The following is a 27,830-nucleotide window of genomic DNA, read 5'->3' on the forward strand; positions in this document are numbered from 1 at the left end:
ATTTTGTTCAGTTTATAATTATCCTTTTAAATTCAACTCAACACATTACTGAAGCAATAAGCAGATCAGTCGTTGAGAACAGAGTTCCCTTTGGTCGCTGTGTTCCTACCCAATGGCCTTTCTTCAGGTCTAGAGCACGCCAAGCGCTTTCTCATCTCAGAGGCTCCTCATATGCTGTTCCCTCAGCCTGGAACACTCTTCTCTGTGCCTTGCGTTGCATCTTTTCCAGCGTAGCTGTCAGCCCCACCAAGAGGCTTTCCCCGATCACCCCTCGTTCTCCTATTATTCTCTGCTCTTTTCCTTCGTGGCACTAGCCCGATTTATAATTCCATGTTGATCTGCCTTCTTGTTCATTGCCTGTCTCCCCCTTAAGGCCCTAAGCTCCACAGGGCAAGGGCCACGTGCTCTGTTATCCATCAATGTATCCCCAACAGAGCACAGTGCCCTGTGCAAAGGTGGCACTTTAAAAATAACATTTGGGGGTGGGGAGGAGGGTATAGCTCAGTGGTAGAATGTGCGCCTAGTACACACAAGGTCCTGGGTTCAATCCCCAGTATCTCCATTAATAAATAAACAAACAAACAAACAAACCTAATTACCTCCCCCAACAATTTTTTAATATTATTTTATTTTTTAAATAATACTTATTTTCAAATATTAAAATAAATTATTTTTAAATAAACAAAATTAAAAAAATAATCATAGTGATCTCAAAAAGATTTTAAAAATTAAAAAGAAAAGAAAAGAAAAAATAACAGTTGAACAAATGAATGAAAAGTCCAGCTCTTTGCGAAGAGCAGAAGTGCCCCTTCCCACGCTCACTTCGGTCTCTCAGAGCCTCTAAATGCTCGCCTGTTCCTCAGAAGATTCCCTCTTCTGTGGATCCCAGATAGAAATACATTCTCTAGGCTACCTCCCAGCAGGCAGCAAAATTAATTCAAGGGTTTTGCAGTCAGCTTAACACGTTGGTGTTTGAGTGCAGGCTAAATACACAGGCCGAGAATTCTCAGTGATCTAAGGTGTTTTTTTTTTTAATTCAGAAATGTTCCCTGTCATCCCATGCCACCTCCTCCATACACAGTTCACTTACTGCTAGTCCATGTCGCACACAGTCGGCCGTGTCAAAGAGAGACGGGGCACACGAGAATATATGGGCTCCTTTTCTGGGTAAGGAACTAGGCTGGGTGACTTGTCTATGTTGTCTCAGTCCATTCTCACGACAAACCTATGGGGTGGGTAGTATCCCATTTTATGGATGGAAAACCTAAGGCTCATCAAAAGGCAGTGTCCATAAGCAGGAGGAGCTCGAGTTCTTTCTGCTGCAGCACCAGTGTGGGAAACAGAACAGACAAGGGCACGTCAAACACTTTGTGAGAGAAGCGACGAGGATGAAGGCCGCAGTCCTTCAGATATTACTCTGGAAGAAAAATAAACTCCTTTTGATCAGGTACATCTCAGACTTAATAAATCCCACTCTAAGATAGAAATTTTTTTCATAGCTTCACACCTGACACCAAGATGTGCTTTACAAGTGGTTCAGTGTGTTAGTGTCTCTTCTCCTCCCCCAAAGTTATGAATTTGATGATGTTACAATCAAGGGTGACTTGGAATCAAAGAAATGTGGTTTAACAGCTCCACTGATGGGGCTAAGTTAAAGAGATCCACAAATGTTTTCCATCTGCTCCTAATATTTAAAATAAAATTACCATCAATAAAGTATTTACTATACACCCAGACATTATATTGAGCGATTTTTTTTTGAGCCATCTTATTCAATTATCATCCAAATACTACTACAGAGTAGGTACTTACATTAGTCCTTATTTTATGAAGAGTGAAACTGACACTCAGGTTAATTAACAAGCCCCAAACTGCACAGCTATTAAACAACAAAGCTGAGATTCAAAGGCAGGTCCATTCAAGCCCCGAGATGGTTTTTTTTAATCACAATAACACACTAGCTCCTGGCCCAGCAACACAGAGTTTGAGGCTTTCCACACTCACAGTGGGACACAGGGCGACGGTGGTTAAGTTTCTGTCTAACAAGATGTTTGTTAGCATGAGGAGCACGAAGGCACAGAGCGCATCGTGCAAGGAGGGACAGCGCGCCCTCCACTGCCGCACGACTGGTCTGTAATCCTTGGTGCCAGGGCGGCTGCCAGCACCAGGATTACATGCATTCCTCACGGCAGAGGTGGGCCCCCTGTCACCCCACAAAACACCAACAGCGCCAGGTAATATGGCATCAGAGTCCCGCACGTACCCTGCACCTACCCCTTCAGACTTCCCCAGGGTCCGACTGTCCATAGTACTTGGAAAGCAGCTGGAAGCTCAGCCAGCCCAGAGTCCGCAGGGCTCGTGCGTAATCTGATTTGCCCGGGGAGGCTGTGTGCTGTAATTTTTCATTTTAACTCAGGATCCTCTAACAGGCACTCATTTGATACTCATTTCACTCTTCACAAACTCCACATCTGAGGAGACTGCCTGCAGGGCCTTGGAGCTGCTGTTGACTTCTCCCCGGCAGACAGGAAGGCGGTGGCAGGGAGGGAGGTGAGTACGAAAGCGGGTTCTTGAGCCCGGCTGCTGGCTTGGAATCCCTGGTTCTGCTACTTGGCAGCTGCCGACATGGGCAACCGCTAACGTTACCCATTCCTCAGTTTCCTCATTTATAAAATATCGGCTAATGTTGCATCCTTTTATTAATATCATTAGTTATCACAATATCATCACAGGGCTAGTATGAAGAATTAACGAGAGGATGGATGTCATGTGCTTAGTGCAACGCCAGGCACAAAGCACCAGGAGGTGTTGCAGACAGGTAAATGCTCAGGTGCTCGATGGACTGTGTTTCATATTCTCTGCTCATATACAGTCATCCTTGTAAAGCCCCAACTTAAAAGAACACTTTTAGGTCTTCAGGGAGAGAGAGCTGAACTGGGTCTTGACCCAAATGGCATTTAGAGTCACTGGCTAAGTAAGTAACGTCCTGTTAGAACTGATCCTCTGCCCGGTTGGCTACGCCAGCTCTGCACTTCCGAATGATATGTATTTGGGATTTATCTAAAGCAGAGATCAGAAATTAACAATCTGTTGCAAACATTAACAACTATGTACAAAAAGTTTCTTCTGTATAGAACAAGGAACTATATTCAATATCTTGTAGTAACCTATAATGAAAAAGAATATGAAAACGAATATATATATGTATGTATGACTGAAACATTATGCTGTACACCAGAAATTAACACATTATAAACTGAATAGACTTCAATTAAAAAAAGTTAAAAAAAAAAAAGAAATTAACAATCCGCAGTCATGTAAATGGGCCAAGTACAGGAACAATATAAAATAACATAGAATAAGAAAAAAAAGTAGAATGTAAGGAAGACAAGAAATGAGTGTCAAGATGAGTGGCAAATATACTAATTCTGAGACCCAAGAGACAATACGAAGTGTCCTGCTCAGGAGTGGACGGAACTGGGGAGTCCAGCCTCTGTCTACAGAGCTGGCGGTCACTCAGCCCCAACTAATGGAAATGCAGATCTGCTGTCACCAAAATTTCCTATTTTCCAAGCAAAAGCAAAAATCTAGATTTTCATGTGAAATGTCTTGATTTGTAAATATCAGCAATGAAGTTCAAATTATTTTTAAAACTCTCTCCAAACCAAACAAAATCAGACTAATACCTATATGCTTCTGGTTTGCACTTCCCGCACATGACAACACTGCCGGGGAACTTCTGCTCTGGCAGCAACCTTTTGTTAACTCTGAATGTTGACCCGTTTGTTCGGAAAGGCTATGGAGGAAAGAGGCGGTGAGAGGGGAGGATGGCCCACCCTGTGGCCTCAGCCTAACCACAACACATAAATAATCCAAGAGTCGCACAGGGGCACGAGGGGGTCCTCAGACCACCCCTCCCTCCAGCTTCCCCATCCCACCAGGCTGCAGGGGTTTTCTCCACCCTGGAAGTAACGGGGAAGAGAGGGTTAAAGTGCTGCAGAGGAAAGGAGGGGGGTCTCCGGGCAGGTCAGAGAACTGGCTCCCCCACCCCAGCCTGGCGCCTCAGTCATTGTCAGCTGGCCCTAAGCACTCAAGTTCTGTGCTGGGTTTCACCTCCTGCTCTAAAAGGGAGGGTGTCAGGCAGAAGGTGGCTGAGATCTGGTCAAACATCTGGCATTTCTAAGCAAGTTACCAAGAAGGCCGGCAGAGGACAGGAAACTTAGCGGGGCTTCCCTGAGGTGGGAAAGGGCAGCATCGCCTGGCGTGCGGATGGGAAGGAGAGCGCGGGAGGGTGCGGCTTCCAGTCCCTGAAAAGGTCGTCTTCATGGCATGATTTCTCCAACTGGTTAAAGTGCTCAAATTTCCCCCTGAACCAATACGGGTACGAAGTAAACCGAAGTGTAAATTACTGTCTATCCGTGTGCTGAATTAATCGCGCTCTCGCTCCCTTCCATCAGCCACAGCGCTTGATCTTCCCAAGGCGTGGCTTGCTTTCCAGTTTGCTACCAGCATCCACTCCACGTAGGAACTTGCTCTGTTGACATTCGGGAGAGTCGCCATCCACAGCAGATGATCTGCCTAACGACACCTGTGCTGAATCCCCAGCTCTCTTACTTTATCCCTTTGTGTGGGTAAAAACCATTCGAAGTGTAAACACTTCATCAGCTCTCGGCCAAAATGAAGAGTAACAAGGAGAGTAAATCCTTCAACATTTTAAGGGAATGTGGAAGCTGGTCCGGAATTCTGGCCTATAACAGACAAACTTCTCTCGATCGATGTAGGAGTCTGGGCAAGTTATGTGACACTTCTTGGGCAAAGGAGATAATAATGGTACTTACCTAGGAGAGCAGTTAAGAGGATAAGATAATCCAATATTCAAAGAAACACCAGTGACAGTAGAGGAGAATTCAGTCACGTGTGTACAGGTCAGTTATCGAGGGCTCCCCGTGTGGCCAGTCAGCAAGTGTAACATTTTACACGTCTTATGTCATTGTCACAACAGCCTTACGAGTTAGGGATTACTGATTCTCATCTGAAAGAAAAAAGGCGAGGTTTGGAGAAATTTCCATTTTAACCGTGGGAAGCCACAGCTTAGCAAAGTCAGGGGACCTTCCTGAGGTCATACGGCTAATACCTAGGGAGGTCAGCCTTTGACCCCAGGCAGCTGGACTCCAGCGCCCATGTATTCGGTGGGTGCATCGAATGTAGGACTTGATGGACAGAAAGTGTCACTTCGCTTGGAGCAGCTGCAGAAAGAGTGGTTTTAAACACCAAACCATGCAGGATGCTGGAAGTGAAGAGACTCGGTGCCCAGATGCAGGGCAGGTCGTGAGGAACCAGGACAAGATGGGGCCAACGCTCAGGGGTGAGGTCAGCCTTAAGCAGAGGGGACCAGGGGAAGGACCAAGCCACAAAGCTGGAGCGTGATGAAGCCTGGAAGGCTGGCCAGGGTGGGAGAACTCTGGGGTTGAAGCGGAGAAGCCAGAGGGCAGTGCACAGCCCCATGTGATGGGGACATGACTGCACCAACCACGGCTGATGGAAACCAAGGCCGACCGTGGGCCCTCCCAGGGCCATCTCCACACTGTCTATGCCCTGGAATCAGGGATCCGAAGGTCTGGGTGTCCCTGGGAACATGCAGACAATTTGGAAGTTGTCCCAGGAGACGCTGCATTGCTCCTGCTCCCCCAGCACACTGTCTTTTTCCTTTTTCCTTACAGATCAGTCTCCTCAGTCCAGGCCTGGGCCCCGCACCGTTCCTTCCACACCCAGACTGAAATCCGGCCCTGGACCTGGAGGAAGTGAAGTCCCCCCGATCCTCGCAAACACCTGAAACCCTGGCGCACCTCTTACGTGAGGTGGGGGATTCCCCAGCTGAGGGGTAAATAAAGAATCATTGGTAACAACTATTTTGAAAAATCTCCCCTTTCACGGGAAGGAAACCGTGCCAGCTCCTGCTAACATAGGAAGTGGGCCCAGATCCTATTCTTTAAAAAAGAAAAAAGAAAAAGAAGACCAAGTATCAAATTGTGCTCCAAACCCCCTGATTTGCCTCTTTTAACTTAACACTCGCGTTAAGCAGGAGGCTGCAGGAGACCATGTTATTACTAAATTATGCTTTTATTTTCCTTTGATGTGCCTGACGTGGCTTGCTTGCACATATTGGGGTATTTAGTAAATGAACCCTGGGCCCTGGTTATTTATTTATTTACCAGTTTCCCTGGCATTATCAAAAGCGAGGAGCAGCTGTGATTTCCCCAGTTCAAGCATGCAGCTGAATGTTTAAAAGGCCTGCCTTGCCCAGGCCCCTGCACGCTGAGGAATTACGTTCACTAATGCATAAAAATGGGAGGAAGAATGTCGGAGCAAAACCTGGGCTTCCAGCTGCGGGAGGGTATGTTCTCTGAAACCTTGGGTTTCCAGCAGACTGCTTACCAAGAAGCAAAGTGGAAAAGCCAGCTGACTGTGGTCTTTTGGAGTCCTGGAGCCAGAAGAGTCTCCTCGCTAAGTCAGAGGGAAGAGCAAAGGGGGTGCCCACCTCCCGGCTTCCACCCTAGGGTCTGTGCCTTCTGATTCAGGCGACACTCCCTGAAACGAGCTTCCCTGAACCAGCCCAGGGCTGGTGTCCAGGAGGGAGGCACTAATGTAGGCATGCTGACGGGTAAAATACGGACACACTCAATCAGTGGGTAATTCACGCCTTCTCTGAGCCCCACAAGGACCTGTAAGTCCCCATCCCTTTCTCCTGGAACCACCTGGAACAAGTCAGCAGCTTGAGGGCACCATGGCCCTGGCACCACGGAATGCCGCCAGCACACTGCTCAGTGGCAAGGCTGCTTTCTGGTTGCCTGGTGTCGGTGCCAATCAGATTTGTTAAATACTTTTATCATTACTTTATGGGTCTCACTTTGTACTACCTACAGGACTCCAAGGCAAATGTAGCTTTTCCTAAATCCCTCTCTATAGTGAAGAGTATTAGAGAAATATTCCTGTGTGGTTAAGTTGTCCATGTTGTATTCGTTATCTATGGCTGTGTAACAAAATGCCCCCAAGTATAATGGCTTAAAGTAACACATTACCTCATGGTTTCCCCAAGTGGGGACTCTATGGAAGGCTTTGCTGGATCTTCTAGCTCAGGGCCTTTCACGTGCTTTGATCAAGGTGCTAGCTGGGCTACAGGCATCTCAAGGTTCAAGAGGAGACGGATCTGCCTCCAAGTTCACATGGTTGGCAAGATTCAGTTTCTCACAGAGTTTGGTACGAGGGCCTCAGCTCTTCCCCGGCTGCCGGCCAGAGGCCACCCTCAGTTCCTTGCCACGTGGGTCTCTCCATAGGGCAGCCCACAACATGGCAGCTGGCTTCATCAGAGAGAGAGGGAGGGGAGGGCAGGAGGAGGGAGAGAGGCAGGGGGATCAGTTAGTTCAAATCCCCCTCCAGTAGGAAACAAATGATTTATTGCCCATCATATGGACCACCAAATAGTACTCCTACAGATCACATCTAACTTGTGAATGAATCAGATTCCAGATACAATAGGAAAAAACAAAAGCTTCTTAATCTATCCTGAAAATTGTCACTTTCTCATCAGGCCAGGGACATGAGAGCATTGGGGCTTCTTCACTTAGAGCAGACAAGGAGTTGTCATCAGAGCTGGTAATGGGGAAACAGTGGGCTACTTTTAGAAACACATTTGTTTCTGCTGCAAAGAGCTTTTCACGGAACTTTCTTCTCCCCTGTATTCCACCCCCTGCCCTGCTGCTCCCTCACCGGTGGAGCCCAAGCACACATTATCCCCACTTCATGCACTGCCCCCTGCCATCCCAGGGAGCGAGAAATTGGAAATGAAACACACTATATGCAGATTGGTTTTAATCACCTGGAACAGATGGTGCAGAAAGCGGCAGGTAAGTGCAAATTCGAATTTCCTTTGGATGTTTCTTCAAATGCGGAAACAACAAAGAAATTAAATGGACTGTCAAACGTCAGTGTCAGTGCTGGCTTTGAACAGCCATGTCTATACATAACCCTACTCCTATCGAAATCTATTTTCTCCTCACTTCTCTGTTAATTAACTAACACTTGATGAGCTCAGTGCAAGAAGATTCACATGGAAACAAAGCAGGCGCGTTTTACTCCTTGGCTGTGGGAGAATGGAAGGCAGCCCAGTAAATGCATGTGAGCCCAGCTCACCTGAGCTCTGCACTGTAACAGGTAATTGCAATAAATCATCCTTTGCCCCATGATCCCAGCCTAGTGAAGATTAATGGCAGTAGACACTAAAGCTGCCAACTTGGAAGATTTCCGTGGTGGTGGAGAGGAGGCTATGTGTGAGGAATGTGTGATAAAACGCTACACTGGGACCATAATAAACGGGCTGGAAGGGAGCCGAGGTCCTCCTCCGTAATGCAGAGACATTAAGACCTGTCTGATTGTGATGACAGACAGGTATTTGACGGAGCACACTGGCAGCTATACAAAAAAAAAAAAAAAAAAAAATAGCTAAAAGCTAATGTCAAGATGTGATGTAGACCTGCCACCTGCCATCAGGAGTAATTATGGCTCTGACCACTTGCTTGTGGGGAGGGCAGAGGAAACAATATTGTATCTGACTGTAAGGAATCAGCTACATTTGATTTGTGGCCCTGGTGGCATGAGCGGCCCCACTGTCACCCTCTGTGATGAAGCAGCCGAGTCGGACACTGGCCACTGTCCTCCCTGGAGCGTATCTGAGGGCCGACTTTCTTTCACTCCATCCATTCAGGAGGAAGCCAGGGACGGGAGGAAACGATGGTCTGAAGTCACTGACTGAACGCTGGGTACTCCAAGGCCAGACCAGGCTAGACACAGCCAGAGATGAGGACAGACATCCGTGTGAGAGACCCTTCAGAAACCTGAGTCTCAAGGAAGCCAAGAGATCCCCGGGGCTCAGGCCAGACACTTTTCAGCAAGTTGCATGCTTGGAAGTTCACTTCCTGTGCAGATGGCAACACGCTCTCGGGAGTCAAGAGGATGACTGTCACCGCGCAGACTTGGAACCTTTGAACGCTCAGGAGGAGCCAAGAAGTGGGGCTGAGAAGCTGTGTCGGAAGGGCCTCTCCTAGCTTGCTGGGGCTGCCATCACAAAGAACAGCCAACTGGGGGCTTTAGCAGCAGGAACTTATTGTCATAGTTCTGGAGGCTAGAGGGCCGCAATCGGGGCGTCAGGGCGTGGTCCTGCGGAGGGCAGTGAGGGAAGGATCTGTTCCTGGCCTCTCTCCTCGGCCTGCAGGTGACCATCTCCACGTGCACATGGTGCTCCCCCTGGATGTGAGTCTATCTCCAGTTTCCTCTTTTGTGAAGGACACCAGTCTTTCTGGATTAAAGCCCACCCTGGTGACCTCATTCTAACTTAATCTCTCCAAAGACCTTATCTCCAAATATTGTCACATTCTAAGGCACCAGGGATGAGGATTTAAACATATGAATCTGTGGGGACACACAATCCAACCCGTAACAGGCCCCCAGAAGAACCCCCTGGGCCAAGTGTGTATGGAAATTAAAAGCTCTCACTAGTCCGAGGGCGAATGACTGGGGGCTGCTACAGCAGAGGGAGGTCCAATCAGAAGGATCTGGGGGGGAGGCAAAGACTGCTGGGTATGTGGGGCAGATGTGGGTGTGTAGTCCACAGGTGTGAGGTCACAGGCAAGGCCAAGCATGAGGCAGCACAAACCACTGACAGAGTTCACGTGAAAGCAGGCAGCGGAATGAGGGGCCACTTGCTGGAAGCCACGCTTTGAGGTCCCAGGCAGCACCAGTGGACAACACAGATCTAGACACTACTGATGCAGGGCAGGTGGTGAGAAACCAGGACAAGATGGGGCTAACGCTCAGGGGTAAGGTCAGTCTTAAGCAGAGGGGACCAGGGGAAGGACCAAGCCACAAAGCTGGAGTGTGATGAAGCCTGGAAGGCTGGCCAGGGTGGGAGAACTCTGGGGTTGAAGCGGAGAAGCCAGAGGGCAGTGCACAGCCCCATGTGATGGGGACATGACTGCACCAACCACGGCTGATGGAAACCAAGGCCGACCGTGGGCCCTCCCAGGGCCATCTCCACACTGTCTATGCCCTGGAATCAGGGATCCGAAGGTCTGGGTGTCCCTGGGAACATGCAGACAATTTGGAAGTTGTCCCAGGAGACGCTGCATTGCTCCTGCTCCCCGAGCACCTTGTCTTTTTCCTTTCTCCTTACAGATCAGTCTCCTCAGTCCAGGCCTGGGCCCCGCACCGTTCCTTCCACACCCAGACTGAAATCCGGCCCTGGACCTGGAGGAAGTGAAGTCCCCCCGATCCTCGCAAACACCTGAAACCCTGGCGCACCTCTTACGTGAGGTGGGGGATTCCCCAGCTGAGGGGTAAATAAAGAATCATTGGTAACAACTATTTTTAAAAGTCTTCCCTTTCACAGGAAGGAAAACCGTGCCAGCTCCTGCTAACATAGGAAGTGGGCCCAGATCCTATTCTTTAAAAAAGAAAAAAGAAAAAGAAGACCAAGTATCAAATTGTGCTCCAAACCCCCTGATTTGCCTCTTTTAACTTAACATTCGTGTGGCCGTCTGTACCAGACACACACGCACGAAGTCATACACATGCCAGTAGTGTGTGCCTGGGACCCGGAATAGAGTCAGGATCTGAGAAACACTTACTGAATAAATTAAAAAACACAGGAAGTCATCGGTGCTTCAGAAAGGGAAAGTTGTTAGAAAATAATCTAATCTCCCCCAAAAGTTTACCCGACGTTCAGTTCTGGTACGTTTCATCAGCTCTCCTGTCCTGTTTCTCTCAGTTGTCAAAAGCCACTCACTGGCCTTTTAGCAGAGCATGTTATGTTTTGGTAGAGTGTCTTGTGAGGGGAAGTTAAGTTCCGTGTTAGGAAAGGCAGTAGAACTCATCACCCCAGCCTAACCTCCCTCCCAACAAGGCCATCTATGCAAAATGTTCCATTTAGAGATATCCAGCCTCTACCAACCCAAATTGTTTTCATATCACGCACTCTCTCCTCTCTCTCTCTCTCTAACACATACACGCTTCACAAATAAGCTTTCAATGCATTTTCTGTGTATTTCTGGTCTCTTACTGTCAATGGGAATTTGTGTCTGGAATTCGGGCATCCACCGTGAATCCACAAACAGCTTACAAGTTCTCCAAGTCAGCAACTATCGGATCTGTTGCAGAAATCCTACCAGACATGCTTTCTGGAGAACAGCCAAGAGGGCTGAGAATCTGTTGTGAGTTAGCCAGACTGCTCCGCTGGGCACATCTGACTCTGCTGACATCTCAGATCGCGTGTCTCCCCACCCAGAGCTCGTGGCTCGCCAGCAGGGAGGCACAGGGCAGCACAAGCCCTGAGCTGGGCTCGAGGGTTACAGTTTCTGGGCAGAATCAGCTCACGGGCTGGGCCTCTCCTTCCTCCTTCGGGATAAGGATGATCCGGGCAGAAGCAGCCGAGAAGCATGGAAATCATTAGCAGGATAAGCTGTGCACAACCACCAAAGCATTAAGGGCTCTCAGTTAACAAAATGGCCAGCATTTCTGCCCTCCCCGAGGTCCCCAGTGTGGGACACAGGGCCAAGAGAACTCGAAGCCACCCTCCATCCAGCTCTCTTCCTCTGCAGGCCAGGAGGCTAGTTATTGCCTGAGATTGATCTACACAGTTACTTGCAACCCAGCAAAGACTAGATCCAGACCCCCTTCCGCTTGCACACTGACTTCACCACCACGTGCTGGCTCCTCCCTTCCTGCTGTTTTCCAGGCACTGCTGATCTTGTCCTGGATCCCTCCCACAGCCTAATTCCAGGGTTGACAATGCCCTTGAAGTCTGGACCTTCCACAGGACCTACGTTTTCCTGCTGTTTTCTGTTTTCCTACTGTCTTCTGAGCTTCTCTGACCACTTTGTTCCATGACTTCATTTTAACATTAGTAGGGGCTGCTGTATTCATACTGGGCATATAATTAATTGATTAGTCTGTAAAAGAGGATTTATCTCTCCATTGATCTGCAGGGATAATCTGCTTTTCTCCAGGGTGGAGGGACCACTTCTCCCCAAAAGATGATCCTTCAACGTGTACGGGGACATTTCGTTGTTATCACGATGACTGGAGGACACTACCACCCTTTCCCAGGCGGGGCCCTGCACAGCCCAGGACAGTTCCCTGCAGCAAATCTGCCCACCCCAAAGTGTCAGTAGCAGTCCACCGAGAAACACTGACGGCGCTGCCTAGCTAAGGAAGAACCCCTTCCTGCTCTCTGCTGCACGCCTCCATCAGACTAGGGAGGCAGGATGCAATGGGAAAAGCATCAGAATCCAGGTAGAGGCCAAGGGTCTAGACATAGCTCCCCGGGTGACAACCAGACTTAGACACATCACAGCTTTTCTGACTCTGTTTTTCCATCATACAAGGAAGACAAGACCTCTAATTCATAGGGTAATTGTAAGGATCAAATGAAAATGTACATAGAATTGTCAGTGCAGAACTATAAAGGATGTTATTCACCAGCTTTCCAAAGAAAGAAACATAGAGAGAGGGAATGGACACAGCTTCGTGTGGAGGCTGCAAGCAGAGGTTACCCCGGTGGGAGCTCAAGCATGGATTTTTGGAAGATTTGCGAAGTGTGTGTGTGTGATTCTGGGCGTCTGGGGCCAAGGAGCAGTCGAAGAGGAAAGTGAGTCTGAGAGCCAGCTGACAGCGGGACACTAGCAAAATATTGTAACTGCGCAATGTGACTTCCAAACCTTCAGGAAAAGTAATAGAAAAACATGGTATCGTGAGGTTGGACGCCTTGTGGAAACCTGCAGGGGGTAAATTTTGCATCAAGTCGGCTCAGAAATAGGACCTGTCCAGAGGGAGGAGAATAAAGCTCGAGGTCAGAAGAGGTATTAACCAGGAGGCCGAGCAGGTGATTCCAACCCAGTTCACCTGAATGTCGGCGGTACAGAGAAGCAGCAGCTCACAACAGGACTGTGTCGGTTCTGTTTTAATTTGAATTAAAGCTCAACTCTCCCACCCCCCACCCCACTCTGCCATAGAGCCTCAGGCTTGTAATTGGCCAGTATTTACTGTGATCTCACCTATGGACAAAACATCGCGGTGACTAGAAAGAGTTGAAAGTGTGATAATGCCGTAGGTATTGTGGCTTCTAGAATGGGCTCTGGGGCCAAATACTCCCTACATGCAAATCAACTCTGTCATTTCCTTGCAGCCCCCTCTTGGGCATGTCATTTTAACTCTTGGATCCTGATTATCCTCCGTCAAATGGCAACAAATATAATATGTACCTCAAAGGAATGGGGTGAGGACAGAAGATAATACATGTAAATCACACTGTTGTTAATGACACTTAATGGGGCCCATGACTCAATAAACATCTCGAAAATTAAAAAATTAAAGTGAATCAAAACTTCCATGTGCTTGTCCCTCTCAAGTTATTTCAGCTGCGTACAGTGGTCACACGTGATGGGATTAAGTCAGAACAGATCATGAGCCACTAAAGCTTGGTTTTATAAGCAAGGGCTGAGAGCCAGGTTTGGGGTAAGGGGGCAAGGAGAAGTTCACACTCACCCCAGTCACATGGACTGAGAATGGAAATCGGGGGGGGGGGTTCCTCCAAAGACAAGCAAACACACACACGCACCACACACCCACTACAGCTACCAAACCCTCTGGAGGTCTGCAACTGCGAGCAACAGCAGTACTGCTAGGTATTCATATTAAGGTGAAGTTGTTTTTGCTGAAACACAAGGATGTTTATTAAAGCCTGTGATTCACGAGAGAGAGTTTACAACATAATAGGAGAAGAGGCATTATCTTTACGTATGTAAAAGATGACCAGTGTCCAAACACACCTGGTTCGAGTTCGGACTCTGACTTCTGGGCTGGATGACCTTGGGCAAACTCTAACCCTAATTTCCCTACGCCTTTTCTTGTCATCTTAAAATGGGGAAGGTGATACCAACCTCATGAGGTTCATTTGGAGGATAAATGGAACAATCCATAGAAAGTGCTCAGCGCAGCATGGGACGAACTGGAGTTACGCTATGCGGGCTAACTCTTATTAGACACGTTGGTATTATGATACCCATCCAAGGCAGGATGCGATAAACGTCCAATAAGTAAAAACTCCTTGTGTCCTAGGAATTAGGACAGCCAGCAGTCCCCGTGCAGTGGTGTGTCCCAGAGGACCTGACAGAGAACAGGACAGGAGCTGAGTCTGGGGCACACAGACAGAGGGACGGGGTAGAGCCCTTGTCCCCGCAGCACCCAAGAAACTCATGCCTGTGACTCCGGAGCCCTGTTTCTCACAGGCAGCAAGAGAGGCCACGGGTACGAGTCTTTCTTTAATCATCACCTGCAGATCAATTTAAGAGGCAGCGTGATTTTTTTTTTAATGTTAATGAAAAGAGCACAACAAAATGGAATCTGAGAACCAGGCGCTGAGCTGCTGGGGCTGCTGGAGGCTGACGGCGGTGAGGGCTCAGGACGGGGGAGAGGGGAACCCCCGAGCAGACTGTCTGGTGGGGCTCAGTGCATCTTCCAAACGCCTGTCTCTCCAGGGAGGTGGAGGCCTTCGAACAGCTGCTCTGCTGCTTTGTAAACAAGTGGGGGACACACTTCTTTAACCTGGAATCCTGCAGCTGAAAAATATGTTTGCCTCTCCAAGGATTTGGTTGGAAACGCTTCAAAGAGCTCTGCTTGTCCCAGAAATCTGGGGCTCAGTAGGAAGGGACATGCTTCATCTCCGAGAACAGGGCTCTCCTTGGGCGGGAAGAGCAGTGTTTTCCAGCTTAACAGTAAGTAACTTTTTGACTTGGGCAAGAGAGTGGGACCAGATTACCTCAGACGTACATGCAGTTTAGCTCATGTGCAAAGGACATGCGAGGAGAATGTTCCCACCAGAGGTGGGGCTGGCACTGGGCGGGGGAGAGGCACGGGAAGACATTTCCCGGGCATGGCGTGATGACTGGATCATTTCCAGAGACGGCTGCCAAGGCGGGCCTCTGGGCAGCTGCAGCTTCAGTGAGGCTCCATCACGCTCTCTCCCCCGCCCTCCTCCAGCCGTGTGTGCATGTGTGTGTGTGTGCATGTGTGTATGTGGCTGTGTGTGTGTGCACGCGCGTGCAAGCACCAGCCAAAAACATTCATTAGCCTGCTTTTATGTTTCAGAGCTTAAAAGCCATCAAGGTAGCTGTTGCCTAGAAGCCAAGGAACTAATTTCAAGTCCCAGCTCTGTCATTTGGCCAGGTGACCTCTGCCAGGTCATCTCACCCACTCCAAGCTTCGATCTCTTCATTTGTAAATGAAGAGGATAATGTCGGAAGCAGTTAATTCAGGGATCTGACGAAGAACCAAATTAAAACGAGTTGACACAGAGGAAGTCTTCCACCAGCTCCTAAAGCCGTGCTCCTCCAGGCACGGACCCCAGACAGAGCAGCGCCCGGACCCCAAATGGGAGCCTGGGGGAAATGCGGGCTCACAGGCACCCCCTCAGAGGCACTGGATCAGAATCAGTATGGTGACGCCATCAAGGTAGAGGACGTGCACAGTCGAGTTTGGGAAACACGGCTCTAAAGCATTATTTTTAAAAAATGGATTTGTACACTGGTTGCCAAGTTGGGTAAAACCCATCCACCTCTTGACTTATATAGTTAAAAACAAACCAGCCAACCTTACTCTGGCTGGAAAGACCCTACAGGACAGGGTGGCCTTCCATCACTAACGGTACCTACCACCTGCCCTTTGCTTCCTCCACTGCTGCGACCCTGGCCTCCCTGCTGGTCTCCAGACGTGCCAGGCAGTTCCTGAAGGAGAGCCTTTGCACTGCAATTCCCTCTGTTTGGAATGCTGTTCCCTGCATAGCCACAGAGCTCAGCCCCTCGTCCCTTTGGAGTCTTCGCTCAAATGTTACCTTCTCAATGATGCCCTCCCTGGGCCTTCAATTTAAAATCCCAGCACCTCTTCTTACTCAGATTTATTTTTCTCCATAGAATGTATCACTCTCTAGCGTGCTATATATTTTACTTATTTATTTTGCTCCATTATTTTACCCCTTTCTGCCCCCAAATGGAATCTAAATTCATGAAAGTAGGAATTGAATTTCTGTCCATTTTTTTTTCACAGCAATATTCCCAGCTCTGGGAACAGTCCTAGCGCACAACTGCTTGACATTTATGGAGTGGATGGATGAATATACAAGAAATGGCTTTGAACTTGGGCTCCATAATCAGAAAGACTTGGGCTTGAATGTCAGCTCTGTCAACATTAGCTGCATGACTCTTTGCAAACACTACATGTTGACAGCTCTGGTACAGTGCCTGGCACATAGGAGACTGCTCCGTATGTATCAGCTATCATTATTAAAACATAGTTATCATTATCCTGGGATACAAGCCTCATTCTCCCAAGAGAATGATTAAAAGTGTCATTTATTTTAACAAATAGTCAAACGTTCAAAGAATAGACTGTATCAACCAAAACAGGACTAAGGAAGGACTGTGACTCATTTCTCAGCAGTCAATTCTTTTTGCATCAGCAAGAGAGAAACAAAAAAATTAAAATTTGCATGCGTGAACATGATTCACGTAAAGACTAATGCTCCCTATCTTCTTTTTAGAGGCAGACCAGGAAATACTGGTTTCTCTTATGTTTCCAAATAAAATATAACATCTGACGTTGGACAAGTGAAAACTTGGGCTGAATTTCAAGGGCTTATTTTATAGCATCATCAGACGGTGAAACTGACCAGATGGGGAAATGGCCCTCCCGGCCCACGAGTCACTCAAACTTACCGGAAGAGGAACTGGAAGGTTTCCCCTCCATGCTCAGACTCATCGCAAATATTTGTCAAATAAATGGTGAGCTTCTCATAATAGTTATTCTAAGTATTTTTCTTAGAGTTAATAATTAACTATAAAGAGATGATATTTCATTCCATTGGCTCATCCTTTTGGCTTTGAACAACATTCGTTTCCTTACCTGTAGTAAAATCACTATTTGTGTCGACAAATCACCTCACATCTTAGAACCTCACTTTATATTCTGGAGCAGTGACTCAGGTGGCCTCTAAGGTTCCTTCTGGCTCTAACATCAGCGACTCAGTGACTTAAAGCATCTCATTCTCCGACATCCCTCACCTTGGCTCTTTTCAATCCATCACTAAGTTCCACTGACATGACTCTAGAATATGTTTTAAGTCTGTCCACCTGTGTGGTGACCACCCTGATATTTAGTCACCTGGACTAATCTGAGAGCTTCCTCATGGGTCCTTCTCTCACACCTCTGCAACCTGTGCTCCCGCAAAGCAGCCAGAGTGTCCTTTAAAATAAAAATTTGATTCTAGTTATTCCTCTGCTTAAAACCCTTCAGCACTTTCCCTTTGCACTTAAAACAACATCCCAAATCCTTACTGTGGACAACAAGATGATGTACTGTCTGGCAGGGCCCCCCACCGCCTCCTCCTTGTGCCTCACTTTGTGACACCCTCCCCTCTCAGGACCAGCAGGCCACACTCTGCTTTGCAGGTTCTCCGCTGCATTTCTGGTCATCACACGTGCTGCATCATCTGCATGCCACCCAGCCCAGCTCTCACCCTTCAACCCCACAACAAATGTCTCTTCCTCAAAGAGACCTTCTTGGATTCCTTGATGTAAATGTTGTCCCTCTCAATTCTTTTACGTCATCACGCTCATCGTAATCGGAAGGTATGCATCTTCTGTCTGTCTCTTTACTTATTATCTGTATCTTGTTTTAAACGTTAAGCTCCTCAAGAAAAAGGACGGTTAGATTTGTTCATTACCATCTACTCAACACCCAGCAGAGATCAGAGCATGCAGCTGGCCATCAACAAATCCTTGTGGAATAAATGAATGAATGAATGAAGTATTATCAACTCTATCTATGAAGGGAAAAGCAAGAATATCTCTTTTCCTTACCATCTAAAGTCATTTAAAATAATACACACAAAGCAATTTGAATACATCAAGAAATAAATTTTAAAATCCAAGGCATTATTTTTTTGCCATTATTGTCTTAAGATAATGGTTCATAGATTATGAACAATAATCATGGGTGAGGTTCTACTAGGAAAAATATTCTAAAGTTCTGTTTAAATGTTTACAAAATAATAGATTTCTGGACCAAATAATAAACCCAGTATTAAAAGATGCATATTCATGTTCTAATGACTAAAATACTTGGACCACACTATTACTGAACCCATGACTTTAACCAGATCGTTTAGTAAATGACTATGTGCTTCATATCCGTCTCGTGTAGTCTGATAAACAGGGACTGAAGTGCATACTTCCTGTTTCATTGGCGTTAACAGCCAGTAGACGAGAGGAAGCTGGACTATTTGAAATGAATACCCCAAAAGGAAGCCTGCAGTTGCAGGAGCTTTGAATCTCTGTCCTAGGAGAGGAGAGCACTGTAATTATTGACAGGAAACTGAGCCACAATTCACTTTGCAGGGTTCTCTACCTCTTTTCACTCACCTTTGGTCAGGTGGGTTTTCTGAACTTCTGGGGCAATGAGGTAGTCGATGAGTAAGTTAGAAAATGTTCTTCTATCTGGTTGGGAATGTGACGTGACAAGTAGAAGGGAAGAATTCCCAGCGGAGGCTTGGAGACTGAGGAAGGCGAGGAGGGGGTGGGAATCCACCCGGAAGTCAGTCTGGCTAGACGCGGGGATGCAGCCGAAGGGCATGGCGTGGCGTTGAGGACGTCTCCACGCCCAGGTAGCTGAGAACCAGAGATAGTGATCCCTGGCCCCAGCAACCAACGGGGAATACGGTGTGAATAAATTAGGTACAGTTTTTCTTTGGAGGAAAAGCGCCATATAATTTATGATATTGTTATTATAATCATGAGTCATCTTTGCCTGGATTTATGGAGTGACTCATCCTAAATTAAGCCTTTGGAACAATGAGAAGAGGGAAATTTATGAGACCTACAATGATTTTCTAGTCTCATAAAAGATTGTAGTACTTGATTCTTGAGATGTTGAAATATCTCTGCCTCTTAACAGAAGGCTGCAGGGACCATCCTTTGATTCATCATTTGATATGTCTTTCAGGTCTCCATCCTCTTGCTCCTCTGGGACTAATAATTCAGCAAGCATTCTAACAGTCACCTAGGCTGTCAATAAATTATTTTAACTTACCTTTAGAGTGTCTGCCACTTCTCCCTTCTTCCTATGAGAATAACAATCGTTACTTTTTTAAACTCTTAATTTTTCTGTATATTCACCCAGTAATTTTGGAGCACCTGTAACACTCACCGCAATGAGCTAGATGCAGAGATGTAAGGGGAATGAGAGCCTTTCCGTCCTTCAAAGAGCCTGTAATCTAGTTGAGGAATAGAACTAAGAGGACCAGATCTGAAGACTATTTTAAGGAAGAATTATTAAGTCACAGGGACTGACTGGATAAAGAGCATGAAACAAGGTTTTCTCTCCTGACAAAATGGATGGAGAATGATCCTACTAACCAGACAGGGAGCAGATCTGGGGAGAAGAGCAACAACTCTGTTTCAGGCACACTGAGCTGAGGCTGAATCAGAAATGCAGCAAGAAGCCCGTATGGTTTGAACCATCAGAAAGAGGCCAAGACTGGAAACTCACATTCAGACCTCATCCAGAGGGAAATCCTGGGAATGGGTGAGAAAATCAGTGAGAGAATATGAAACAAGAAGGGCAGAAAAGGGAGTCTAATGGTTAAAAATGGAAGAAGTTACAACAAGGTCCTACTGTAGAGTGCGGGGAACTATATTCAATATTTTGTAGTAACCTATAATGAAACAGCATATATACATATGCTAAATCAACCATTTTTCGATTAAAATTTTGTTTTTAAGAAAAAAAAATTAAATGAAGGAAGGAAAGAGATAAACAGGATCAGAAGGACTGATGAAAACAAAAGAAAGGAAAAGACAGAAAGCGGCAGAGAGGCAAGAGAGGAGGAGGAATCTTGATGGGAAGCACAGACTGGAAGCATTCCCCTTCGAAAAGGGATTCCTTCCCTCTCTCTGCAGGAGGCAGTGAAGAGCAGACAACAGACATTCTGAGGTAGGACACAGCAGACTTAAAAGCGGGAGAAACTGTTGATCGGAAAATGAGAGGTTGAATTAGAAGAGGTTGCATTGCTCAGAGAAGATGACAACGAGTAGAGGAAGGAACGTGGACTTTGGAATTGACCAGACAGACATTCAGATCCCAGCTCTTTCCTTGTTCCTATTGCTGCCTTGTCCTCTGTGTTAATGGCAAGTAACAAAGAAACATTTCACAGGGTCGTTTCCAGGATTAAGAAGGAGCACGTGTGGGAAGCACCTGGCTCTGGTCTGGGTTTCAGGGGGAAGGAATGGTCAGCACAAGCTGGGTCAGAAGACAGGACAGGGCTTTTCACACTTGCGTGTGCACCAGGACCAGCAGGAGGGCCCGTCCAAGCACAGGGTTCTAGGCCTCACCCAGAGTCAGTCTCTGGTTCGGTAGGTCTGGGGAGGCTCTTGGAAATCTGCATTCCTAATGACTTCCCAGGTATCCTGGATACTGCTGGTCGGGGAGCTACCCTTTGAGGACCACTGAGGCAGAGAAGTCCTTGGAGAGAAAAGACCAAAGGGGAAAGAGACTTTGATTCAATGGTACCAGAACACAGTTTCCAGAAGAAGATCACATCTCTTTTTATTTTTTATTTTTTGGCTTTTTTTGGGTGGGGGGGGTAATTAGGTTTCTTTCTTTATTTGTTAGTGGAGGTTGGGGATTGAACCCAGGACCTCATGTCTGCTGAGCACGTGCTCTACTACTGAGCTATACCCACCTCCCCATCACATCTCTTTTTAGAGTTCATTTTCCATTAATGTGCTGCATCATTTTGTCTCCAGAACCTTGGCCACCTGGCTCAGAAGAAGCTGGGACTCTCTCTTATTCCAGGACCCCAAGAACAAGAGCAGTACCTGAAGTTGAACAGAAACTCATCCAACTGAGTGGCTGGAGTGGTGGCAGCAGAGAGAAGGGGTAGCTGAGTTGCCTGAAGAGAGAGGGAAAGGGAAGTCTAGCAGACCTCAGCGCTTCCCCAGGGGCTTTGAGCAAGGCCACCAGGAAGGTGGCAGTAGTAGTTTGGAAGCCAGGTTAAGACAGCACCACTTTTTTTAAAAAGTGAGAACTGTCAAAGTTTATATATTAGTTTAATTTTGTTCCGTCTTTTCCATATTGCCTGGCCTATGTGTTTAATATTTCACGTGTCTCTTTTTTTTTCCCGTAAATTACTTTTTATTTTTCTTATTCTTTTCTCTGGCCCCAAACTACCTTTATTGCTAAAAATGGTAGTTTATAACGCTTAGTCATAGATCAGATGATCTTGGAGCTCTCTCTTTTCCCTTTTTTGCTCCTAAATCCTTCCCATTGTATTATTCAGTTATTCCATCCTATTGCATCCATTATTCACTACTTTTTTTTTTCAAAAATTGATTCTGCAGATATCAAACACCCTCATTTTTCACTTCTTGGTTGGAGTTACTTAGTAGAAACTCAACTAGATTACAGCTCCTAATGCACTGATTTTCTGTCGAGTGCATGTCGCCCGGCATGTTTATAAGTTCTGAATATGGAGTCAAGTCAAACCCTATTCCTTTCCAAGATTCTCCTTTCATACATCATTTAAGAAAATTGCTCAGCCATCTAGCTTGCTTCTCCTTCATCCCTGACTCATTTCCTCACTGCTGAATGCCCCATCATCCTTTCCACATTTATATTTTTGTAAGGAAAGAGGAAAGTTAACCTGACATTTAGTTGCAGTGTCACTGAAGCTGCGTTGTGCACCTGGGGTCTGGGGACAGCAGGGGTGGGAAGACGACACTGGCCAGTACATCAGACAGGCATCAACCCCTTTCTCTCCGCAACTAGCATCAATGACACCTCACCTGTGATCTTTTTTATCAACAAATTTTTGACATGATTCTCAGTTCCCTGAAAGATATGGTGCCTGGTCTCTTGCTTTGTGCATGGTAAACACCCAAAACCAGGAACAGACGAATGACAATGACAAATGAATGCAATGCAGACCCAACACAGCCGGCTCCTGTCTCCTTGCTTGGCAACTGCCTTCCTGTTACCCACTTTGCTGGGGATGTGAGTCGGAACTCCTCACAGTTCCCTACACGTGCCACGCTCGCTCATGCCTCCGAACCACTGTGTGGGTCACGTCCTTCTCACCCACATTCTCTGACTCGCTTGGCATCCCCTTCTTCTCCATAAAGTCACCTCTGAACTGCTGCCTGGGTTGGGTAGCCCTCCTATGCATGCTGAAAAGTCTCCATTTCTTTGCTCTAAAACAGTACTTCCGGGGAGTGGGGGGCACAGGGATAGTTCAGTGGTAGAGCACGTGCTTAGCATGTATGAGGCCCTGGGTTCAGTCCCCAGCACCGCCATCAAAACTAAACACATAAATAAAATAGTATTTCCATCGTCGGCATGCCTGTCCTACTTTTTAACTAGACTAAGGGCAACTTAAAAGCAGGGACTGTGTCTCAAGCATAACTGCAACCCCAAATCCTATCTTAGTGCTCAAATGGTGCTGTTTGGAGTGAATGAGGATACGCTGGTGTCCAGGTGGAAGGCAGGGGCACCCCAGCGTGGATAGTTGCCAGGAGCATGGGAAAGACTGGAAACGTACGGCATACAACAGAAAGAGAGTCTTTCAGATGGGACAGCGCGTTAGATGCAGGGCAGTGGGAGGAGGAGGAGAGTGAAACAGGGCAGCTGGGGGCCAGGAGGATGCCATCCCTTCGGCCACAAATGATTTCAGGTGCTCGTTACTTTAACAGAGACCTACGGATTTAATTTCCTTAACAGGACAATAGTAACTCTGCACCATACAGCCAATTCACTGGCATTTTTATTAGGCAAAAGTATTATTTACTGGAACAAGACAATAAATAGCTAAATCGCTTTAAGAAATTCCAAATAATTCAAAGCAACATAAAGGTAGTCTAAAAATAAAGTCCTAGAAGCAAAGAGGCAGGACACAGTGCCGTTTGCAATGAGGCCACTTCTCATCTTCTCTTTTATTTACCTTACCTCCTTTCTTTCAGGCTGTGGTTCACACAGGTACTCCTGTCCCAGGCTTCTTCCCAGCTGTTAAGCAGGTGAAATTACACCTGTTAAACACCGGCGTAACATTTTCTTAAGCCTTCTAAGAACAACAGTGTCTCAACTCTTTAAATTTCAAGATTTAATCTCTCCTCGATGGGGTAATTAGTCCCTGCCGCCAACTCCATCTCATTCTCCTCCTCCCCACTCCTCCCTGCCCCCATTTCCTGTCTGTTCCTACCATCTGAGTCGTCTTTGCATGGAGGCCTCCCCAGGCAGATCCTAGCTCTTGCCCCTTCCCACCCTGTTTTGGTGAAAGACACTCATGGCTTAATACCAGTTCTTGACCCCAACAACACCCGATATGGGCTAGAAGAACTTAAAATTTATGTCTGTCTCAAGATTCTTCTTTCTCTAGCCCCATGTAAATCCCACCTTTCCTTCCAGGTCTGGAATCCCATCTGTGTCGCTCAGCTAACAAACCCCCCTCTTAATTCTTGGAGCTCATGTTTTCTGTAACAGTAGAAGTGCCTGTCTCTCCTACATTTTCCACGGAGAGTCCCTCAGAGCCAGCCCAGACATTCCCCTAGCAGTGTCTGGGATGAGAGAGCGCTCGGAAACTGCTTGTTGTGTTTTATGGACGGCCTCTCTGTTTCAAGCAACAACCTCCATCTCTATTTGGAATAAATGTTTGGTGATGCTTTCGAGAATGTTCCATAAGACATAGAATTTAGTCCAGCACAAGACAGCTGCTTCCTACCATGTAGTTTTAACCCCGTCTCTGGTTCTTTCTAGCTACAGAGCTAAGTGGTCTGTGTTTTCTCATCTTGCTGGGTCAAATAGCCCATTACTCTTCATATAAGAAACCTTCATGCACTCCCAGGAGCCCAGTACATTAGGAGGTGACAGCATTCTGGGAAGCAGAAACTCGGGCCCCCGCCCCTTCACCCCACACTGCGCACTCCCAAGTGGGGAGCCAGCAGCCTCAGCCCACTGCAGCTGAGCAGAGAGAGGGGAGGGGCCCAGCGGAGGGTGAGGACCCGCTGCTGCGGAGCCAAGCGCAGGTGCACGAGGACCAGCGTCTGCGAGGGTGATTATCCTCATCATGCAAGCTGCCAGACGACTTCAGCACATTCTGTGGCAGGGAAACTGCTGAGAAAGAACACTGTCAGCAGTGTCATTTCTAACAAGGGAGAAACAATATATAAAGCAGAAAACAAAAAATGACAAAAGCCACCCACCCACCCAGACCCTAAACATCCTAGCAGGAGTCTCCTGTCCTGACTCCCTGCGGCAGGAAGCCGCCCCAGAGGGGCCCTGATGTTAGCACTGTCTGACACTGAAGGCCAAGGGTTAGAAAAAGTAGAAGCTATGTCATTGCCAAGCCCTGGAAATGTAGGTAGTTTTCCTTACCTACTTCCTGACTGCCTTCTTTTATTTTGCCCAGAATTTATCTTAAGTATATATTTATCCAGAGAGAGTATTGTACTGTATTCAGTTTTTATTTTCAGTTTGTTTTAATTCAGTTATTTTATGGTTAAAAAAGCATCTTGGTTAAAGAGATTTTTCTAGCCTTTGCAAATGCTTTGATATTGTGGAAACTTTTTTTTTTAAATAAAATTGATAAAGTTGTAAGGATATGTATATATATAATTATAAACACATGCATATATTGGCAACATATATATTGGCACACATATGTTGCAACATACAGTGGCATGTGGCAAATAACAAAGCAAAATGCATTCCATGGTGTAGTTGCTCCTTCTGGAAGCCCCTTCCCTTGTTAACAAATGCCCTCATATCCTGAATGTCCTCATGGAACACCCCTCTCCTTACCTGTCTTCATTGAAATCTGGTTCTCACATGAGGCTGCCCCATCCCCGGCCTCATTTTCTTATGAGTAAGTTCATTTTCCTACACTCCACCTGCCTCAGAGTATGTCAGAAAGTGGGTTTCTGTACCTTCCGTGTTTCCCAGCTTCACTCTCTGTGAGCAAAACCGTCCCGTGTTCATAACACTTCAAGACATATCTTCTGCCTAAGTTTCTGCTTACATTGGGATAGAATGGTAAACACCCCTATTCTCCAAAATTCTTATTCCTTAACAACTCTCAGTTATTCCAGTTCTTGGGTATATGACCTTTGTTTTTCTTTCCTAAACATAATATTCTGTTCTTGATCTTATAGTACTATCGTGTTTATTCTAATAACTAAAGCATGCCCACTTTTTAGAAAAAAAAAAAGCCATGTTCATTGTCTATGGTAAGGCAGTTGCATGTTTCCTGTGTGCAGCTTTCTGATTACTATTTGAATACAGTCAAAAAGAAATTGGATTTTTTGTGCATGCCTGATTCCCTTTCATGCATGCTTTTGTCAAATTTTGACACAGTAAATACAGACCTCCTCCATGTGGACCCCAATTGATTAATTAAAGGGGAGATTCATTGCAAAATTGCCAGCAGCTGTTGGCTGGAATAGAGGCTGGGGAGTCATACACCAAAAAGGCTAGCACTGGGACGGGACCATTTCTAGAGGATGTGTCTGAATTCTGTTGAGAGTGAGTTCTACTTCCCAAACTGAGCCCTTTTTCATTCCACGAACTATTTAGACTATTTAATTTGTTTTCCATTTAAAAACAAGCAACTCACATTAAACATTTTCCCATTTTCTTCTTTCCTTTCTTCCTTCCTTTCTCTCTCTCTTTCTTTCTTTCTCTCTCTTTCTTTCTTCCTTTCTTTCTTTCTTTCTCTCTCTCCTCCTGTCCTCCTTTCTTTCCCCCTTCCTTCACTTCTTTCTCTTTTTCTCTCTTTCTTTCTTTCTTTCTTTCTCTCTCTTTCTCTCTTCTTCCTTCTTCCTTTCCTTCCTTCCTTTCTTCCTTTCTTTTCTTTTCTTTTTCCCAAAGGATAAAGAAACACATGTCAAGACACATTGTTCAACACCAGCCCATTTCATCAGCATCAAAATGCACACCCAAGAAGAGCAGTTCACTTGGTATAAGACAATGGTAAAGACCACTAAGGGAGAGAAAGCAGAGACAACTTCCATCTGCAAGCTCTCTGAGTCACGCAATCCCATATTCCAAGGTCTGCCATCAGTCAGGAATCTGCATGGCCATGTGGAATTCCAGATCCATCCAGGAGTGTAGACAAAAGAAGCATCCAACACGTATCAAGAGAAGAGGGTGTCAAAAATAAGGATTCGGTCCATAGGCATAATCAGAAGTTGTGCAGAGGCAAGAGGGGAAGCAGTCAGCGTTGGAGGGGAGCCACACAGGAGAAAGGGTGCCTAAGTATAAACCCTCCAATGAGTCATGGCGGTGGCAAGTCCTAAAGGTCCTTCCTGATCCTCTCCCAAAAGCTAAAGTTGGCATATTCTCCATCTCTACTCCACCTCTCCGGGAGCTCATAAATCTGGGCTCTGACCTAACCATGATGGAGAGCTCAGCTGGGAGAACGGGTTACCCCCCAAGCCACCACACACAGCACCAGGGGCCACCAGTGAGTCACAGCCTGTGGGAGGTGGAGAGCATCTGGTCAAGTTCATCTCCCGCCACCACCAATGAGTCCAACTCTGTTAGTTGAGTCTGTTTTAAATGTACCTCTCTCTCCTAAACAACATCTTTGGAACATCAGGATGTTGCATAATGACTGAGTGGATTCCAAGAACCCAGCCACACATGTAGAACTGTGAGAAACCACATGTGCGAGAGAAAAATAACCCTCAGCTTGAGTATTATTTTTCTTCTCAAAGCAGCAAATGCATTGGAGGCCAGGCTGAATATTTGCTACAGACTGAGAAGGGGTGTGGATATGCTGTGCTTATAAACATCTGCACTGGAGGGACTTGAGCTATGTTTTCAAAATAATCTTAATAGCTACCATTCATTGAGTGCCTACGAAGTGTCAGGCACCTAATAAACATTATCTCTAATTCTCCAGTAGGGCCACAAAGGTGTTATTACTGTGCTCATTTTTTCTAACTGGAAAAACTAACCACCAAAATAACACATGACTCATCAAGTTTCCACAACTGGTGAAGAGAAAGGGTAGTTTGGGACATGACTTCTTTTGTCTTCAAAGCCTACAGTCCTTCTCCTCATGACACTTTCTTCTCTACCCGTCGAGAAATGCTAAAAGTGACAAATGTTGGCTACCTGTGCTTGCTGAACTCCATTAAGTAGGCAGAGTGTAGCCAGGGGTTGTGTCAAAGGAGATATATATATGGAGAGAGAGGGAGAGAGAATATTAGGCTAAGATATGTGCAGAGAATTTCTAGCTAAAGTTGGACTGGGATCTTCAAAGCTAATGATAAGGAAAGTCAGATCTGAATATGCCCATTCTTTCTTTTTAAAAAAAACTCTTTTTGTTGAATATAGTCAGTTTACAATGTTGTATCAATTTCTGGTGTACGGCATAATGTTTCAGTCATACATATGCATACATATATTCATTTTCATACTCTTTTTCTTTATAGGTCACTACAAGATACTGAATCCTGTTCCCTATGCTATACAGTAGAAACTTGTTTATCTATTTTATATATAGTTATCAGTATCTGCAAATCTTGAATTCCCAATTTGTCCCTTCCCACCCCTTTCCCCCCCCAGTAAACATGTTTGTATTCTATGTCTGGGAGTCTATTTCTATTTTGTAAATAAGTTCATTTTTGTCTTTTTATTTTTTAGATTCCACATATAAGTGATATCATATGGTATTTTTC

General features: G+C 46.2%; 1 long non-coding RNA gene across 2 annotated transcripts; it reads right to left on the minus strand.

Moving 5' to 3' along the window:
- Positions 1 to 583: 583 nt before the first annotated feature.
- On the minus strand, positions 584 to 27,579 carry LOC141574971 (uncharacterized). 2 transcript variants are annotated; one of them, XR_012502148.1, is made up of 5 exons: positions 17,263 to 27,579; positions 7,080 to 7,358; positions 4,839 to 5,032; positions 2,275 to 3,060; positions 584 to 1,417 (listed from the first exon to the last, which is right to left on the minus strand). It is a non-coding gene; the product is annotated as an uncharacterized LOC141574971 (long non-coding RNA). The 2 variants fall into 2 exon arrangements; XR_012502147.1 differs by lacking the exon at positions 17,263 to 27,579 and having other exon boundaries at positions 585 to 1,417; positions 7,080 to 13,021.
- Positions 27,580 to 27,830: the final 251 nt, after the last annotated feature.

The sequence above is a fragment of the Camelus bactrianus genome, chromosome 25 (genome assembly GCF_048773025.1).
Source record: "Camelus bactrianus isolate YW-2024 breed Bactrian camel chromosome 25, ASM4877302v1, whole genome shotgun sequence".
Lineage (NCBI taxonomy): Eukaryota > Metazoa > Chordata > Mammalia > Artiodactyla > Camelidae > Camelus > Camelus bactrianus.